Source organism: Rattus norvegicus, chromosome 1 (assembly GCF_036323735.1).
Source record: "Rattus norvegicus strain BN/NHsdMcwi chromosome 1, GRCr8, whole genome shotgun sequence".
Lineage (NCBI taxonomy): Eukaryota > Metazoa > Chordata > Mammalia > Rodentia > Muridae > Rattus > Rattus norvegicus.
The window spans coordinates 96,934,372-96,953,416 of NC_086019.1; the positions used below are offsets into that span (position 1 = coordinate 96,934,372).

The following is a 19,045-nucleotide window of genomic DNA, read 5'->3' on the forward strand; positions in this document are numbered from 1 at the left end:
CTGCTGAGAGGTTCTCAGTGATGTTTAGCATTTAGGGATGAGGAGAAGAGAGCCTCCTACCCCCACCTTAGCTTCAGGATGCAATACCAGCCCCTTCCTGCTGTAGAAGGGAATGCAAACAGATGCTGGTCTCTGGGGTACCAGGAGCTAAGAGGACACCCCTGGGCTCCTGATGAGATAAAAGGGGAAGGTCCCAAGGGAGCCAGGACAGTAGCTCCAGGCTCCCAAAAGGGAAAAATCCAAGGGGCTCTGAGGGATGCATATCCTCAGTGTTTGAGTCTGGGCAAAAGGAGTGGGCCGTTTTTAGAAGAAATGGGAGGAGCAGACGCCCAAGGTACCAATTAAAGGATCATAAGTCCCAGGGCAACTTGAGCCCCAAGTGGGTGACTTGTGGCACTTTAGGCCATGAAGGACAGCAGCTGGCTGTGTCTGGCCATGAAGGACAGCAGCTGGCTGTGTCTGGCAAGGGGGACTTACGCCTTGGGCCAGGGACCAGAGAAAGTTCTCCTCTTTTCCTCCTGGTTCAGGGACACCACCCCTCTGATTTTGCCATGCCCACCTCCTGATTTGCCTTTCATGCCCGCCCCATGCCCTGACTACCGGCGACCACAGGAAGTGCTGCCCCAGCTCAGTACTTCCCGTTTCTGAAATCTGCCCCCAGCAGCCTGGTGGCCAGGGAAGGCAGACTTCCCGCTGCCTCCACCCTGGGCTCTTCCCACCGGTCACAAGTGGTTTGTTCCTGGGTAGAGGTGACCTTCTTGCCACAACCACACATCAGTTATTTATCAGAACAGGAAAGATGGCACCAGAGATATGTCCTCACCCCGCCCAGGACGGCCTGACCTGCTCCAACGACCACGCTCCCGTTCCCCACATCACACGGGCCCTGCTCACCACATCACATAGAGGGGCGTGGCTGGCACGTGCCAGCGGGGCTGCACTGTGGGGGTGGGCAGAGCAGGAGGTCTGGTGGGCCGGTATGGTGGGACGTGGGACCAATGGGCTTGGGTGAGGCTCTCTGTGTGGCTGGGAGCTGTTGAGGCATCTGGTAACCTTTGGGTCCCATGGAAACCACCTTTTGGGAAGACGCTCTCCTGACAGGGAATCCCTTGGGACTGGGACCTATACTCAGAATGGTTATGTGGCTCTGCCCCAGGGGACTCAGTGAGGAATGGGAGGACTGGCCATCTGTGTCCTCACCAGGAACACCCTCAACACAGGAGCTAAACAGCTCCGTTCTCAGGGACATCGTGTACGTTCTTGACCAGGACCCACTCAGTGCCAATAATACTTTTCCGCCACTAGCCATCAATCACGATAATCCCAGCTGTCTTTAGACATTGCCAAATGTCCCCCAGGAATGCAATATTGTCCCAGGTCAAGAGCCATTAACCCAGGAGTGCCAAAAGACCTTGCTTTTTTTTTTTTAATATATTTTATTTTATTTTATTTTACAATGTTGTGTTTTAGAGTCCCGGATGAAAGAGACTAACTACCTAGCCAGAGTCTGGGGTTTCTTGTCTGAAGACTCTGGCACTAGGGACCCCGCTGGGGTTCTAGATGCAACTGTGGCATGGAGCCCGGAACCAGAAAGGGCTGTTGTGAAATGGGGGAGGTTTCATTTGAGGGAAGATTGGGGAGATGTGCTGTGGGGTAAAAATGGGGTCACACTGGGGCCACATGGCATGCAGGGTCTTAAGCCACAAGGAGCAGGAACTTGAGCCAGAACACAAGGACAGGGTGTGTCCCGGACTCCCTGCGGGGGGTGCTGGAACTGACTTCTCCCTAAAGCCGGACTAGAGGGCTGCAGTCCAAGGAGACCTGTAACGCTCGCCTGGGACTGTGTGCCGTCCTCTTCTCCAGCCGGAACTGCACCACAGGCAGGTACGTGGAGTTCAGGTTTACACAACCCATCAGCTCTACCCGGGCAGTTTCCCTCCTCGTCCTCTTCATCCTCTTCCTCTTCCTCCTCTTCCTCATCTTCCTCCTCTTCCTCCTCCTCTTCCTCCTCCTCTTCTTCCTCCTGGTCCTCTTCCTCCTCTTCCTCTTCCTCCTCCTCTTCTTCCTCCCCCTCGTCCTCCTCCTCTTCCTCCTCCTCTTCCTCCTTCTCCTCCTCTTCCTCCTCCTCTTCCTCCTCCTCTTCCTCCTCCTCTTTTTCTTCCTCCTCCTCTTCCTCCTCCTCTTCCTCCTCCTCTTTTTCTTCCTCCTCCTCTTCCTCCTCCTCTTTTTCTTCCTCCTCCTCTTCCTCCTCTTTTCCTTCTCTTCTTTCTCTTATTCCTCCTCCTCTTTCTCTTTTCCTCCTTCTCTTCCTCCTCCCCTCCTTTTCCTCTTCCTTCTCCTCCTCTCCCTCCTCTCCCTCCTCTCCTTCCTCTCCCTCCTCACTTTTCCTTCTCTTCCTCCTCCTCTTCTTCTTCTCTTCCTCTTCTTCCTCCCCTCCTCTTCTTCTCATCATCCTCCTTCTTCTTGCCTGTTGTTGTTTTAAGGTAGAGACATACCTGGCCCCACACTTGCTTTGTAGCTGAGCATGATCTTGAATTTCTAATCTTCCTGCCTCCACCTCCTGGTTCTGGAATTGTAGGCTTGTACCACCAAAGAGTTAGAGTTCCAGTAAGAGCTTGTCTCAAAAAAACAAACAGATAAATAAAACAGCAGGTAAATTCCAAAAGAAATCAATTTGTGTGGGTTAAATCTTTTTTTTTTCTTCTCAACAGCCTTTATTGCAGGACCACCTCATTGCTGATATGGGGACGTGTGGGTTAAATCTTAACTGTCAACTTGACTGGATTGAGAAACACTTGGAAGGTCTGTAAAATCCGAAGGTATTTCTAGTGAGGACTAAAGACGGCAGAAGACCTACCGCTGGCTGTGGCTGTCGTCACACAGCAGGATGGAGGTTTGGGTGGGATAAGGAGAGACCAAGGAAGCGTTGTCCCCTCAGGAGCATCTTCTTTCTGCTTCCCAGCTGCCCTTTGTGAGCGGTTCTGTTCCTCACCCCCTACCCCGGCCCCGCTGCCTACCCCCAGCCTTAGTGGGTAGAAATCTTGGAAACCAGGAGTTAAAATAAATTCTTTCTCCCTCAAGTAGTTTTCTGAGCATGGATTGATCACGATGACTAAAATCTATCTAGTGCACAGTCCTTCAAGAACACCCATGCCACCATACTAAAGAGAAGCTCACTGGGTTGGGTTATATAGAGAACGAGTAGTGGTTCAAAGTAGAGTTAGGAAACTGGAAAATACTTCAAGAGAAATTTCATGATATATAGCACAGAGCTGGGAACCTATGAGAGGGCAAGGTTTGTTTTGGAATAAGAAGGGCCAACGTCATATAACATGGACTCTGTGAGGTAGAAACTGGAGTTAAAAGAAAACATTCAGTACGTAATCATTGGGAACATCTTCACATTGAAGATTCACATTGAATCCTAAGAAGGGTCCGTGTGTGGTGCCACACACCTATAGTTCTAGCACTCAGGAGCCTGAGGCCACAGGATTGAGACTAGCCTATACAGTGAGATCCTGTCTCAGAAATAAAATGAAAAAAAAAAAGCCTTAAAAAAGTAAAACACTTCCTATAACAGCAAAGCTAAAGAACATTGAAGACAAAAATATTCTTTAAAAAATATCGTGGAGAAATGAAGACCACAGAGGAGCAACGATCAGACTAAAAAGGTTTTTCTTCCTCCAATGGCTCTCAGAAGTTTAGAGGACGGCATGTCGGTGGAGAGCTCTGGAAAGCAATCTTACACCCAGTAAACCAAACTGTAGACAATCAGGATGGAGAATGTCGTACTTCAGGCCAGGCCTTGGTGAGAATGTGAGTCTTTGGAGTAAGTCAAGACTGGTGGGGTGTGCAGGGAGAGATCCAGGCTGCCCTGTTGGAGGATGGGTGCTTTCAACTTGAAAGTGATGAAAGCCAGCAGGGCAGTAGTGACACACACCATTAATCCCAGCACTTGGGAGACAGAGGCAGGCAGATCTCTGAATTCAAGGCCAGCCTAGTCTACACATTGAGTTCCAGGACAGGTGGGGCTACACAAAAAACCCTGGGGGAAAAAAAACCCACAAACCCTTCAACAACCCTGAAGAAATGCCCGAGGAGATAAAATGACAAGAAAATCCTGGCATGCCAGTAGGGTTAAAGGTCAGGCGTGGTCAGAGGATAACCCTCTGTCTCCTGAGGGCAGTTGTACCTCACTCTTTCTTTGCATTCTATTCAAATATTTCCTCTTTCATATGCTTTCTCTGTGCCTTTATTGGTTGCAATTGTCTCCCCTATGAAGTATTTCAGACTCTGTTATTCCATAGATCCACACTGCACTGGAGAGATGGCTCAGTGGTTAAGAGCACTGACTGCTCTTCCAGAGGTTCTGAGTTCAATTCCCAGCAACTACATGGTGGCTCGAAACCATCTGGAATGGGATCCGATGCCCTTTTCTGGCGTGTCTATGTCTGAAGAATCTGTGTCAGTGTAGTCATAGAACTAAAAATCAATCTTAAAAAAATAAGTAATTCCAAAAAATTCTAAAAACAGAACAAACAAAAAGAAACTCATACTGCACTGAGGGCACCTGGGAGAGGGATCAGGGCCTAACAGTAACCATCCCCTGGTAGAAATGCCCTTAGGGCACCTGTGTTAGTGACTTTCTTGTTGCTGTGACCAAGCCACTTAACTGACTCCCAGTTTATGGGATTTCATCCCCCTCGAGGCAAAGACAGTGTAGCAGTTATGGTGGCTGACTGTGGTGGCAGGGGCTTGTTCTTGCAGGATCCAAAGGCAGGGTTCAGTTCAGAGCCAGAGTCAGATATCACCTTCAAGGTTCACCTCCAATGACCTACATGCCTGCTGGGCCTCACCCCCAAGCAGTTACAGTCTCCCACACAGCCCCACTTGCTTTGGTCACTTGCGGACCAAGTGTTCAGACATGCAAGCTGTTTGAACCATATTAGCATTCCATGTCTGTTTCCACTTGCAGAAGGTGGTACTCATGTGTTGATCTCCCAGCCGTGGCTGTAGGCAGGGAAGATTAGTAATGGGTACTGGGCAAGATAACGGTGATAACAAGATCCAATCCAATGCAGTCCCACCTTGACTTAACTATGGCATCGCATCCTGGAGCTCACTCTGTAGACCAGGCTGGCCTCAAACCCACAGAGATCCGTTTGCCTCTGCCTCCTGAGTGTGAGGATTAAAGGCCTGGCCTGGTGAAAAGTATCTGTCTCCCAAACATGTGTCGGAAGCCTAATATCTGTGGATGGTATTTGAGGGCGAGACTTTGGAATGTTGTCGGGGTTACATGAGAACAAAGGGGTAAATTCCCCACGATAGGAAGAAAGACCAGAGCGGACAGTCTTGCTTTGTCCCAGCATGTGATATCCTCTGACATGTTATAGTGGACCAAGAAAGCCCCCTTCACATGCTGATCAGAGGCTGACCCTGCACTCTGCATTTCCAGGTCTCCAAAACTGGGAGCCAAACCACCATGTTTGCTTGGTAACTTGGGTGATAAGGTCGCCCTCGGCTCCCCAGGCTGGCCTCTTGCTTCGGCCCCTCACAGCTGGAATTACAGGAGTGTATTCCTGCACCCGGTTTTAAGCTTCGTAAAGCCCTTACATTCTAAATGACCCAATCATGGCAGTACAAAATAGACAGAGCGGAGAATTCCCTGAATTCATGTTCAGTGCCAGGCATCATAGCATGAGAACGCAGAACAGTGGAGAATATCAATTCTCTCTTTGTGGTCCTGGGGCTGCCCCAGGAGCTGTGGTTTGCTGCAGCTGCCCACTGCCCAGCAGCACAAATGCCACATCCCCGAGAAAAGATCCACATGGAAAATTTGAAGTTTGACTTCTTTTTTTTTTTAATTATTTTTAATTTTAAATTTTATTTGTATGATGAGTACACTGTAGCTGTCTTCAGACACACCAGGAGAGGGCGCCAGATCCCATTACAGGTGGTTGTGAGCCATCATATGGCAAAGGGAATTTGAACTCAGGACCTCTGGAAGAGCAGTCAGTGCTCTTAACTGCTGAGCCATCTCTCCAGCCCTGAAGTTTCATTTCTATTGAATGCATTTCCCTTTCTCAGCACCATAAAGAAAAACAACAACAGCAACAGCAACAACAGGGCATCACATTGTAAATCTGGGACTGTGTGGTATATTTGCTGAGCACCTGAGGCTTTCCCGGGCCCTTCTAGCCCACTTTGCATAGAAACTCCCAGGAGTGGCTTCCAACCCTGCTGGTAAAGGGAAAAGCTGCACCCTCACACGGCTGTGATTGTCTTAGTCAGGGTCACTGTTGCTGTGACGAAACCATGACCAAAGCAGCTCGGGGAGGAAAGGGTTTATTTGGCTCACATTTCCACAGCACTGTTCATCACCAAAGGACGTCAAGACAGGAACGCGAAGAAGGAAGGGACCTGGAGGCAGGAACTGATGCAGAGGCCATGGAGGGGTGCTGCTTCCCTGTTTACTCAGCCTGCTTTCTTATAGACCCCAGGGCCACTAGCCCAGGAACGTCACCACCCACAATGGGCTGGGTCCATCCCATCCTTCTCTAATTTAGAAAGTGCCCTGCAGGCTTGCCTACAGCCTGATCTTATGGAGGCATTTTCTCAGTTGAGGTTCCCTCCCCTCTGATGGCTCTAGCTTGTGTCAAGTTGACAAGCCATTCCATGATGGAATCACCCCAGGGCATACACAGGATGCAGGCTCAAAGCCTGCTGTGTGGAGGGGAAAGAGATAGTACCTGGGTCTTTTTTTTTATTATTATTTTTTTATTATATATGAGTACACTGTAGCTGTCTTTAGACACACCAGAAGAGGGCATCAGATCCCATCCCAGATGGTTGTGAGCCACCATGTGGTTGCTAGGATTTGAACTCAGGACCTCTGGAAGAGCAGTCAGTGCTGTTAACCACTGGGCCATCTCTCCAGTCCCTCTGTGCAGGCCTTGATGTAGGACAGAGGGAAGATGTCCTGCTGGGGCAGGTTCCAGCAGAAGGTACATTCAGAGGACATAGAAGTCCTCAAAGGCTCTAGATGTTGGCTTTTCCTGGATGAGCTGGGATGAGCTGGGAACACGGCAAGTCCTTGAGAAAAGAAACCACAGGGTGGAGGTTTGTGTCTCACATCTGTCTGCGTGAGAAAGCCAAGGGGCTGGCAGAAACAGAGAGAGAGGAGAGAGAGAGAGAGAGAGACAGAGACAGAGAGAGACAGAGAGAGACAGAGAGAGACAGAGAGAGACAGAGAGAGACAGAGACAGAGACAGAGACAGAGGCCTATTTCACAGGCGACTGTCCATAGACCAATGGGCAGCAGGGTTACCTCAGGAGAGTCCCCAGCAGGCAGCTTGAGTGTGGGTCTTTGGGTCAGCCTCAAGGAGTCTAGCTGTAGTGGCCTGTGGCATTTCCCGGAGCTTCAGTATAGGGTTCCTGACAGAAGGTGACTAAGGCCCTATTTAGGAGCAGCCACCCCCAAACCCGGAAAGAATGGCAGGCGGACACTTGAATAGCATGGGGCCCACTTCCTAGTTTCATCTTGTCCTTGCTGGGAGTGTGACTCCTGCCCAAGTCGCTGGCTCACCAGCCTCTGACAGATCCAGAGTAGGGGATAGAGGTCAGAATTTGCAGCTGGCCAGGAGACAGGGTCTCAGCAGAGCCAATCTAGGCAGGTTGTCTTCTGCTAGACCAGGCATGGGAGCCTCCAATGAGAAGGTATCTGTTATGCTCCCCTCCCTGATGGATCTCTAGGTTATGACTCCAGAAATCAAGTGCCTTCTACCTTGGCCACCACTGATGTTTCTCAGTCAGGGAGGCTTAGCGAGCAGTGGGCAGTGCTCACAGTTGTCGCTCTCAGTGTGCAGTGCAGAATCGAGAGCGAAGGTCGGAGTCATTGCACCCACAAACTCGCCACTGCTACGGTTGCCTGTGTACGATCCAGTCAACATTCCAGCAGGCAGCACTAACAGAAAGGGAGAGCCAGGTGTGGTGAGTTTGAGGACAGCTTGGTCTGCACAGAGAGTTCCAGGACAGTCAGGTGCCATAGGGAGAGCCCATCTTACAAAGAATAGGGTAGGGACAGACAAAAGGGGGAGGGGAGCATGCTCAGTGCCTTGAAGGAGTGCAAGAGGAAGATGGTGTATCATGTCTACATAAGGAGTGGTGGTCACCACTGGGACGAAGTAATGCTCTGCCTTGCCCAGGAGGACCATGATGTTGTTCCTCAAGGTCCCTCAGCTGAAGCGCTCTCTCTCTCTCTCTCTCTCTCTCTCTCTCTCTCTCTCTCTCTCTCTCTCCTTCCCTCTCTCGCTCTTTCGCTCTCTCTTTCTCCTTTTTTTCTTTCTTTCTTGAGACAGAATCTCACTCTATAACCCAAGCTAGCTTCAAACTTGAAAGCCCCCTCCCTGCCTTGTCAGGGCTGGGACTCTGGGCATCCATCACCACCACACCTGGCTGCACCTCACCCTTTGCACCCCTGCTGCTGCAGAGCTGGCCCGCCCTGAGCAAGGCATGTGATGACGCTCGGAATCCCACTGCCCAGTACCTCTGACCTCTTGGGAGAGCCCCAGGGCCTCTGAAAAGTGCAGGAGCCCACATAAAAACCTCACGGGCTTTCCCTGCCCTACCCTTTCCACCCGATTCCTGAATGGTTCACATTTTAGTGGAGCCTGGGGCTCTTTGGCTTAGCAGGGTCTAGCTCCAGTGAATCAGAGGCTCCCAAGGGCCTGATCTCCAAGATGGGCCCCTGTCAGCTCACCGGTCAAGAATCCAAGATCTGGGGTGGGTCTTCCTGTGCCCTGAGGCAGAAGGTGTTTGTTTTTGCTCAAACCACAGGTGTCTCCTGTAAGATAGGCCATTTGTTATGGGCACAGGCATGGGGACCCCTACTCCCATCTGAAGTCCTATGGGCCAAGCCAAGACATTGCAGGCAGGGAGTCCTACCAGATACCCTAGGCCAACCAAGAAGGACTAAATGGGGTTCCATAGGCACTCAGACTCCAGGGTGTAGGAAGGGACGCATGGCTCTCATGAGGCCCTTGAGGCTGTCCCTTAGCCCAAGGCTTCTTCTTTCAACTCCCTCCCAAGAGCTGCACCCTGACCCCTGCCTGCCTCCTCAGGCCTTGCAAGATCTCCACTACCCCTTCCATTTCTCCCTCGGTCCTGGCCCTCTGAAGCTCCAGTGTGGCCAAGTGGAAGTTTGAGAAGGTCTGGGGATTAGGAGGGGCCATGTGGCTCTGGGGCTTCTGCAGGTCCGTTCTACCGGCTCTGTACTCTGTGTACAACAGGACGGATAGGGTGATGCAGGGCACACTGCGTGTCTGTAGGTGACGTCAGTGTGATGTCTGCCTGTCCATTATTTGATGTCCGTGGGATGTATTGGGGGTAGTATGTATGTGCTCTGTGCATGTATGTGACACCTGTGGGCCATGTCAGTATGGCATGTAAGGTCTGTGGGTGTATACGGCTGAGTGTCGGTCTTACATCCATGGGCTATGTCTGTGTGGTCGTGTGCTCCGTGTGTGTGTAGCATACATCAGCCTGCGGTACGACCAATGGGTCCTATCTGTGTGGTGTGTGTTATTCTGCATGTGACGTGTTTCAGCGCGTGTGTTGTTTGACATCTGTGGCACGTTTCACTCTGTGTTTGGGTGATGCTTCTGGATTGCGTCTATATGATGTAGCTGTGGTACACGCTAGTGATTTCGTGTGCGAGGCATGTCCACAGCCCTGTAGGAGTAGCTGTCTCATAGGAACCCCCATGAATGCTGAGCAATGTGGTGCTAAGTCTGGGCCTCACGAGGCGCTTCAGACCCCAGTAACCATGAGAGACAGAGAGGACCTGGGTTCCCTAGGGTGGATGACTACTCTCCAATGCCTTGTGGGGGGCCCTCGCAGGACCCTGATTCCCACATTCTCCTTCCCAGCATGTTGTGTAGCAGAGTCAGGGCAGGGGAAAGTGGGGATACAGCCCTTTTCTTATGGCCAGCTGGGGCTCTGGGTACTCACAGGAATGGAGAGACTGATTGCAGACCCACCGTGGCCATACCCACACCTCTCACCTTGCCCCGGGGGATGACTTACAGCCAGATGTGAACTCAGTGCCCAAGAAGTCCACCCAGGCTCCAAGTCCTCCCCAGCCCCTGAGCCCCAGGAGCCAACTCCCTTCTCTATCCTGGTTTCTCAGCAGGTAGACTATGTGTCCCAGGTGCCAGAGTGGGTCCAGTTGCATGGGTCCCAGGGTCCTATGCTACACACATGGCACCCTTAGTCAGAGTCCCATGGCAAGTTGCCTTAGGTTATTTCCATCTGACTGATACGGCCCTGGCTACAGAAGCAACCCATGTTCTTAGAGAGGCCAGAAGAAGGCCAGGGAGGTGGCCAAAGACATGGCCAAGGCTATGGAGTGGGATGCTGGCTTCAGAATTGATAGCCAAACATAGTGGTATATGCCTGTGATCCCAGCTACTCTGGAACTGAGGAGGGAAGATTACATACTCAGGGCCTGTTTGAGCAATTTAGTATCTCTATGCAAAAAGTAAACGGGGAGCTAGGGAGTGTGGTGCAGTGGTAGAGCTCCTGCCTAGAATCCCCCAGTGAGGGGCTGGGGGCGTGGCTCAGTGGTAGAGCCCCTGCCTAGAATCCCCCAGTGAGGGGCTGAGGGCGTGGCTCAGTGGTAGAGCCCCTGCCTAGAATCCCCCAATGAGAGGCTGGGGTGTGGCTCAGTGGTAGAGCCCCTGCCTAGAATCCCCCAGTGAGGGGCTGGGGGCGTGGCTCAGTGGTAGAGCCCCTGCCTAGAATCCTCCAGTGAGGGACTGGGGTGTGGCTCAGTGGTAGAGCCCCTGCCTAGAATCCCCCAGTGAGGGGCTGGGGTGTGGCTCAGTGGTAGAGCCCCTGCCTAGAATCCCCCAATGAGGGGCTGGGGTGTGGCTCAGTGGTAGAGCCCCTGCCTAGAATCCCCCAATGAGAGGCTGGGGTGTGGCTCAGTGGTAGAATACTTGCTTAGCATATATGATACCTTAATTCCAATCCTCAGGACAGTAAAACAAAGCAAACAAAACAAAAAACCCACAAGTTGCTAAAGTTGGACCTTCTGCACTACCCGTTGACCTCTGGGCTTGCTGTTCACACAGTCACCTTGTGTAATCTTCCATCCAGTCTGGCCTGCTCTCTTTGCCCCTGATAGTTTCCCTTGGGAAGGGATGGCAAGACCTAGACAGGGCAAAGGGGTCCATGCAGTGGGTCAGGACTTTGCACAGAGCCAATATGTGTAGGGGTGAAGCTCTAAGCGAACAGGGTTAAGAGGGAGCCCAGAGTCACAGGGCTCTGGAGTCAGGCCCATGTGAGCCCCCGCCCTGGCCCTTGCTGTTTACGCCCCTCTCTAAGTCTGTGTCCCCACCTGCCGTGTGTTCCCCACCAAATGCTCACCCATATCTCCCATATTAGCAGACGGCCCCTCACACCTCTCCCCTGCTCCTCTCCCCTCACACCTCTCCCCTGCTCTTCCTCCTCTGCTTCTCTTCTTCCTCTCCTGGGAGGGGAAGTTTCTCTGCGCTGGAGCAGGCAGATGACTGTGGGCCTCTGAGCCTGGCTAGGCACTTCAGAATTTTCCAGGGAGCAGAAGGCACCTCCTCTCAGGAGTCAGGTAAGAGCCACATGGTGTGTGTTGTCCCACAGTCTCTGGTCAGTGGTGTCTTCGAAGGAGCTCTGGGGTCCTTAAGTTGCCATCCGAGTGGATCAGAAGAGTGGCTTCCTGCTATCTCCAGTAGATCCCCCAGCAGACAACGTGCAGAAGTTTCCCGAGTAGAACAGGACCAGTGTGCAGGGCAGGAGTACACACATTCGTGGCCCTCCTAGCTGAGCCTTGAGGGGTACAACCCAGGGAGCACACTGGAGACCTGAGTCCCCCTCTCATTCCCAATCCAAGCTGCTGGGTCTCAGGTTGGTGATGGGGGGAGGACTTGCTGCAAGGAGGACCCTCTGGGTGAGACAGCATCTCCCCACCCTTGCGGTTTGAGGCCTGGCCCTAATGTTGGCTGCATGACATCTCCCATTACACCCCATTTTAACCAGACTGTGCTGAGAATGCGGCCACGAGGCCTGGAATCCAAACTCAGAAGTTTGGCACTCCTAGGCCCCTTTGGGGACATTGGAGACAAAGCAGGAAGGCATCCTGAGGCTGGAGCTCCCACAGTCTCAACCTCAGAAGAGCTTTGTCAATCTTTCATTCTTAGCATCCCTGGGCCCTGGAGCTCGCTCCAAGGAGCCTGCATGCACAGCCTTCACTGTGTGTCAGCCCCTAGTCTGAGGAAAGGAAAGAGACTGGGAGTCCAGGGACAGGAGCCTCCCACTCTCCCTTCTTCTCAAAGCCTGGGCCAGAGCCAGGGGACAGCCCCTCACCCACCCCAGAGACAGGGGCAAGGATTGGTGGAAAGACCAATAGGTTCAGGGGTCACCATGTGTGGCTAGGTCACAGGTCAAAGATTTGCTGACAGTAGACTGGAAGATATTGATCTATGGGGGAGGGAGGGTGACAGACCTCTGACCCCTGCCAAGGACTGTGGGCAAGGCTGGTGGTCAGCAAGCTGGATTCCACACAGCCTGCTTAGAGCACGGCTGAGCAGCTGGGGCTTCTGGAGCCCCTCCCATGGCCCCCAGGTCTCTCAAGAGCAGGCACAAACGATGGCATTACAAATGATCTCATTGTCACCCTTGAACTGATGTACCAGCATGCTGGCCAGGGGACAGCAGGGACCAGAGGTCGTGTGCTCCGGCTTCTCAGGCTCTCACAGGTTTGAGACAACTGAAGAATTGAAGGGATTGAGAAGCCCTGACTAGCTGGGCCTGCTGGTACATGCCTTTAATCCGAGCATTTGAGAGGAAGAGGCATTTGATGTTTTGAATTCGAAGCCAGCATGGTCTACATAGTGAGTTCCAGGCCAGCTAAGGACTACATGGAGAGACCCTGCCTCAAAAAAAAAAAAAAAAAGAAAGAAAGAAAGAAAGAAAGAAAGAAAGAAAGAAAGAGAAAGAGGAGGAAGAGTAGGAAAGGAAGCTGCAGCAGACCCACGTCCAGCAGGGATCAAGGTATCTTTAAAGCAACAGCAAGCTAGGGGTTGAGTTGCTCGGCCTCAGGCCGCCTCAGTGGCTCTCCCACCCCTCACAGTGACCACGGCATCCATCTTCTCTCTCAGTCCAGTTCACTTCCTACACTGCAGGAGGAATTTCTGCTTCCTAAACCCAGACAACTGCAGCAGGTAAACCTGGAGGAGACTCCCTGCTCTGACGGGTCCAGTCCCGACTAGACACCACAGCCGCCCCTCAATCCTCCTGCCAGTCCAGAGGGGGTAGAAGAGGCAGGTGGGAAGAGCCTCTGTTCCCAGATAAATTCACCCCAAGGGTCTTTCTCCATCTACCTACGAGAGCCTAGGGAGAGAGAATGTGAATGTATGTGAGTGTGTGTGTTCTTTGTGCGTGTGTGTGTGTGTGTGTGTGTGTGTGTGATTTATGCATATATGTGTGTTGGTGTGTGCGTCCAATGCATGTGTGTGCATATATGTTAGTATGTTCATATATGCATACGGGTACATTTACTTGTACTGGCATGTGTTTGGGTCCTGTCCAAGTTTGGAATGCCCCCCCCCCCAAGTCTCTGACTCGAGAAACACTGTAGTTGTCCCTTGCAAAGGCTTGGCCCTGACTTAGAAACTCACCAGTCCCTGTAGTCCTGGCCTTGGCCACTGCCTCTGGAGCTAAGGGCTACTGCCCAGTTCTTTGCCAACTGGCAACCTGGTCAGAGGGCAGCTCTGTCCCTTGGGAAGACATGTGGTGGCCCCTGGCTCAGAGCAGACCCAGGCTGGAGGTCACCAATACTAAGGCAGAAGCACACGTGAGTCCTCGTGGGTCTGCAGCTTCAATATAACCAGTGCCTGGTTGGGACTTCCTCCTGGCCATGACACCTACCGGGCCTGTCAGGTACTGCAGAGTGAGCTCTCTTCACAAGAACATGGTCCCACCTTACAGTGTACAAGATTTGGAGTTTGTCTTGTGGTGCCCCCAGAAGCACCACCCTCTGGGGTTCCTTCAGATCCTTTCAGAACTCTCCGCCTAACCCCACACATTGCAGGCTCACAGCTCCTTACTTCTCTGCTTTAAAGGGGACATTGGTTTTATGCTTTTCAAAGACATTTCTCTAAAAGTGTCTTAAAATCTCTTTGCTAGCTTTAGCTGTGTAGACCTCCGTAAGACCTTTCTGTCTGGATGATGAAACGGAGTTTAGTGTGTTTACAACTCTGCTGTCTCTTAAAAGGTGTATGAAGTCACTTAAAGGATGCCACATAGGCCCAATGCAGGGGAGAGCCAATTTAAATATCTCTTGGAGACTCCAGAATAGACCACGGGAGTCTGGGTCACCTCTGAAGCTGAATGACTTCTGCGGCCCATACATGGGAATCTCTGTTGCCTAACACGGGAGTGAGGGGAGGGTTCTATTCTAATACCAAGGTATCCCAACGGTCCACTGTCTCCTCTCCTAGATGGGACAGCACCTTGAAGAGCTGGTGCTCCTTGAGTGAGGCACCCCCTTTTCCTTACCAGATAGTTTTCTGACCCCTGCATGTCCCCAGAGTCATAGGTGTGACATACCGCACCACCTGTAGCCCGCAGCTTGCGCTCGTTAAATGCAACTCCATGAAGGTAAACCATGAGCAACCGGGTCCTAAAGGAAGGCAGCTTCGCAGTGGTCTGTGGCTTTGTAGCACGGGCCTCAGGCTGTCCCCCCAGTTCTAGCCCAGACAGTCCCTAAGACGTTTCCCGTGAGATCTTCAGGCAATGGATGAAAGCTAAGGGCCAAACCTTTGTTCTGCCATGACCGGATGAACTCAGGAAGGATGGAGGCAGCCTTGTGCAAAATACCCTACTCCATTCATTTGTTCATTCACTCATTCACTCATTCACTCACTCATTCATTCATTCATTCATTCATTCATTCATTCATCTGTTGCTGTGCACTAACTAGATTGTATTAGCTAGATTGTATGAGCTAGATTCTGCCTCAGTGAAGAAAGCAGGGTGTCCAGCTCAGCTCATAGGATGGTGTGGGTAATGGGAGAGAGGTGCAATAAAAATAGGTAAGTATCAGGCCTGGTGGCACAAGCCTGTAATCCTGTCTACTAGAGAGGCCGAAACAGGCAGACTATAGAGCAAGTTCAAGGCCACCCTGGACAGTCTGGTGAGGCCTTGTGTCAAAACAAAAACAAAAACAAAAAAAAAAAAAAAAAAAAAAAAAGGTCTGCGTTGTGACTCATCTGGTAGAGTGTTTTTCCAGAATCCAATAACGAAGGGCTGCAATGTAGCCTGGTCGTGGAGCACTTGCCTAGCATGTATAAAGGTCTTGGGTTCAATACTTCAGTGCTCAAAGACTAAAATAAAATTAAAAAAATAATTAAGTGAGTTTCCAATGCCAATCAAGGGGAGACGCAAGACAGGCTAAGGAGAAAGAGCTGAGATGGGGGTGTGTGGTTCAAAGGGAACGTCAGAGCAAGCCTCGTCCTTGAGGGAGAGGGAGGATGAGCTCTGGGGATTTACGAGGGAAGACCGAGAGAGAACAGCAAGAACGGAGACCCTGAGGCAGAACTGAACTGACTAAAGGAGCCGTGTGGCTGGTGCCAAGTGGGTGACAGGGATGACAGTGACGTTTTGGGGCTGTGCATAGGGTCATTGTTATGGTTGGGGCTGGGGGCTTACTCAATTGCAGGCAGCAGAGCTCTGAGAGCTGAGACAGACCACCCCGACCTGCCTAGGGGAGCCCTCACTATGTGACTGAGATATCTAGGGTTTCAGTCGCTTCTCAACTCCTAGAGGTATTAGGGCTGGGTTCTGGGTGACCCTTAGGCCATGGCATCCTTGCTTTGCAACCTTTCCCTGCTCCAGGCAGGGCAGGCACACCAGCCAGAATGTTCCAGCTTTTTGTAGAGGGCTGCTTCCTGAGGGGGACCTAGTGAGAGGAAAGCATTGTGCTCCAAAGCTTTGTCTTCCTAGCCACGGAACACCGCTACCAAGACCCACTGGAGCCTGGGTGGGGTCTGGGAATCTGGATGTCAAGGTAGGCCTGGGTGGAGACAAGGGTGGGGTATCAGTAAGAAGTCTTCCCCTTTTATTTCACAGAGGCCAGCAGGTAAGGGAGGCACAGGGTGAGGTACTTATCCAGAGGTGCTGCAGAAGTCCCCCATCTGAGGCAGGACCCCAGGGGCTTCAGTCTGGGTTTGTGTGGGGGGGAGCAGGGTAGCTTCTATAATGTGCCCTTGTGGTTAAGACAGCAGCCCATCTCAGCTAGTGGCCTAGACACCGTGATAGACTCAGAAGCGCCCTCTACCTGTGGGAGTGGGAATGCCTGAGGGAGAAGGGCTTCCCAAGATCTGGCGGAAGGAGGGGCGGGGGCGCTTTTTTAGTCCCGTGGGCTCCTGGTGACACCTAGTGGCCAGTTTTTTAAATAGTCTGCAGCCGTTTTCCAAACTTGCTTCTCTCTCCTGCCCAAGGTCTCCGCCCACAGACTTGTTCTCACGGTCCGCCTCCTACACTCGGGCTCTGAGGCTTCCACGTGTTCACTCTCACACTGGCTCATGGTTCATCCCTCCCCACACGCACTCAGTGACAGCTCGTGGGGCCCACAGCAGGGTGTCCTCAGGTCCTCTGGGCAGAGGGTCAGGCACCCAACCAAGCTAGCAGCACCTCTCCACTCCCAGCCAAATATGCCTGCCCGGGAGCATTCTTTGTACCTCTCTACTGCCCCTAGAGAGGTGGGCCTAGAAAGGACCCTTGGCTACGTTGGACTCTGGTCCCATATCCCCCTAACCGGGACTCCCCAGCTATAAAACCAAACCCACAGCAGGGACAAGACAAGACCAAGACGATACCCAGGTAGGGAAGAAGCTGCCAGGTGACCAGAAGCTTAGAAGGGCTCAGCCCCAGAGCAGGCCTGCAGGGATGACAACCCCTTTCTTAACGAAGGTCAGGCTCAGAAGCCACATGTCCACATTAGCCAAGACTCAGACTCCTTCTGAGCCACTGCCAGGCTGCCTGCGTCACCGCGAGGAGCCGAGGAACTGGGGGAAAGGCCCGGTAAGCAACGGTGCCCAGAGCCCTGCCAACTGAACTATGGGGCACACATGGTCAGTTGCACGCAGCAGTGCCAGGGGCCTGAAGCTTCAGGCCCAGCTGACCTAAAGGGTCTCCTATAGACGTGGCGCCCGAAGAAGAAGGTGCCTCTTACGAAGCCGGAGCCAGCAGGGGCATGCTGCAGAAGTGGGGGAGGGTGCTTTGCATCTCAGCTCGTGAGGGGAAATCCAACTTCCTGTACCTTCCCTGGACCCAGTGACCCTCAGCCAGGCCTGCCAACTTGGAGGCGGAACCTCCTCCTGGGCACCCTGACTTCAGTCCCACAGCACAGGGCAAAGCATGAAGGGTCAGGGTAGGGTCTCTGATGGCCCTGGGCGTCCAGTGACAGAGGAATGGATGGGTGGGGACAGTCAGAGCCTTTTACTCATGGCACCCCGGGAACTGGAAAATGAGGCTCTCCATGATGGGAATTAAGGTACCCCAGCCTCCTGGGAATCTTTTTCTATTTGGACTAGGGCTGCTGTTTCCTGGTGGATATTTTTAGATAGAGAGATCCCATAATCATGATCAACCTGAAGAACCATGGGGAAAGCCCGAATAGGCAAAGGTGCTCCTGCCAGCCCGGGCACCTGGCGGACTCCCCCCTAAATCTTGTAGAGGAGACAGAAGCTTTGGGCAAGGGAGGCAAGATTCCAAGTGTCTCCTCAGAAGGATCCCTGGGAGTTAACCTTGTCTGCTGAGGCCCCACTACCCCTCCAGGTCTGCACCCGGTCCTGAGGGAGATGGGAGCACGAGAAGCCCCCACGAAAGAAGAAAGAATTGAACTGAGTGACGGTCTCAACTTTGCCACTAATACTTATTGATCCCTTTCAGAAGACAGACCCAGCCAGGCTGAGGCTGTGGAGAGGAGAGGAAGCCCCCAGCTGGAGCACGGAGGAGAGGTGTGTGATGGAGGAGCAGGGGGAAGCCAGAGCTGGGGGAAGGGCAGCTCAGGAGGGCTCCCAGAGAAGAGCATCAGAGCCTAGGAAGCTCCACCGGCCCAAAGGGTCTTCCGGGAACATGCCGCCCCAAACAGAAGGCGCCTGTCACGTGGGCCTCTTTCTCACTTGGAAATACCAAATCCAGAGCCGGCAGGGGCATGCTTTAGCAGAGGTGGGGGAGGATGCTCTGTGCCTCAGCTTGTGAGCTTTGTGTGGGGCAAATCTGCAGGGACCAAAGGGAAAAGGCATTGGAGTGGCTGGAAATGAGGGTGTGCTTTAGGAAGGGGACACGAGTAGAACAGAAAGAACCATAGGAGCCCTGCTTGGAGTAAAAACAAGGGCAGCAAGTCTCACAGGGGCCGTGGTGGTGGTGGTGGTGGTGGTGGTGGTGGTGGTGGTGGTGGTGGTGGTGGTGGTGGTGGTGGTGGTGATGGCTTTGTTAGCCCCTTAATTAGGGAAACAAATGAATCCTGGAACTCTAAACCACAGGGTGCTTCTCCCACTGAGTGGCCTGGAACCCTGAGGGGGAGTGGGCTGATTGTGGTCTCACTATTCTTTGTTCCCTTCCTGTTGTATATAAAAAAAAAATACCCAAGGTTGGATAATTTATAACGAACAGAGAGTTCTGTAGTTCATGATTCTAGAAGCTGAGAAGTCCTACTACGGAGGTGGCAGCCCCGGTGAAGACTTTCCTGCTACATCATAACGTGACAAAAGGCCACAATATGGAGTGAGAGAGACCATATTCTTATAACCAAGCCACTCCAGCCATAGCCCGTTTATCATGGTTCATGCACATACCAGAAATCTCAGCACTCTGGAGGCCCCGGGTGAGCAGATGAGGTGTTTAAGGCTAGCCTGGGGGTAAAGAGAATCTATTGTGTACTGTATAAAAGAATTGCTTGTCAATAAAAAACCCATTGGCCATTAACTTAGGCAGGAAATAGGAG

General features: G+C 52.3%; 2 long non-coding RNA genes across 3 annotated transcripts; one reads left to right on the top strand and one right to left on the bottom strand.

Moving 5' to 3' along the window:
- The first annotated feature begins 954 nt into the window (after positions 1-954).
- On the top strand, positions 955-3,080 carry LOC102555707 (uncharacterized). The gene is made up of 2 exons (XR_350260.5): positions 955-1,884; positions 2,712-3,080. It is a non-coding gene; the product is annotated as an uncharacterized LOC102555707 (long non-coding RNA).
- Positions 3,081-5,902: 2,822 nt separating this feature from the next.
- On the bottom strand, positions 5,903-13,862 carry LOC102555770 (uncharacterized). 2 transcript variants are annotated; one of them, XR_010062989.1, is made up of 4 exons: positions 13,713-13,862; positions 8,759-8,842; positions 7,328-7,963; positions 5,903-7,092 (listed from the first exon to the last, which is right to left on the bottom strand). It is a non-coding gene; the product is annotated as an uncharacterized LOC102555770 (long non-coding RNA). The 2 variants fall into 2 exon arrangements; XR_005499000.2 differs by lacking the exon at positions 7,328-7,963.
- Positions 13,863-19,045: the final 5,183 nt, after the last annotated feature.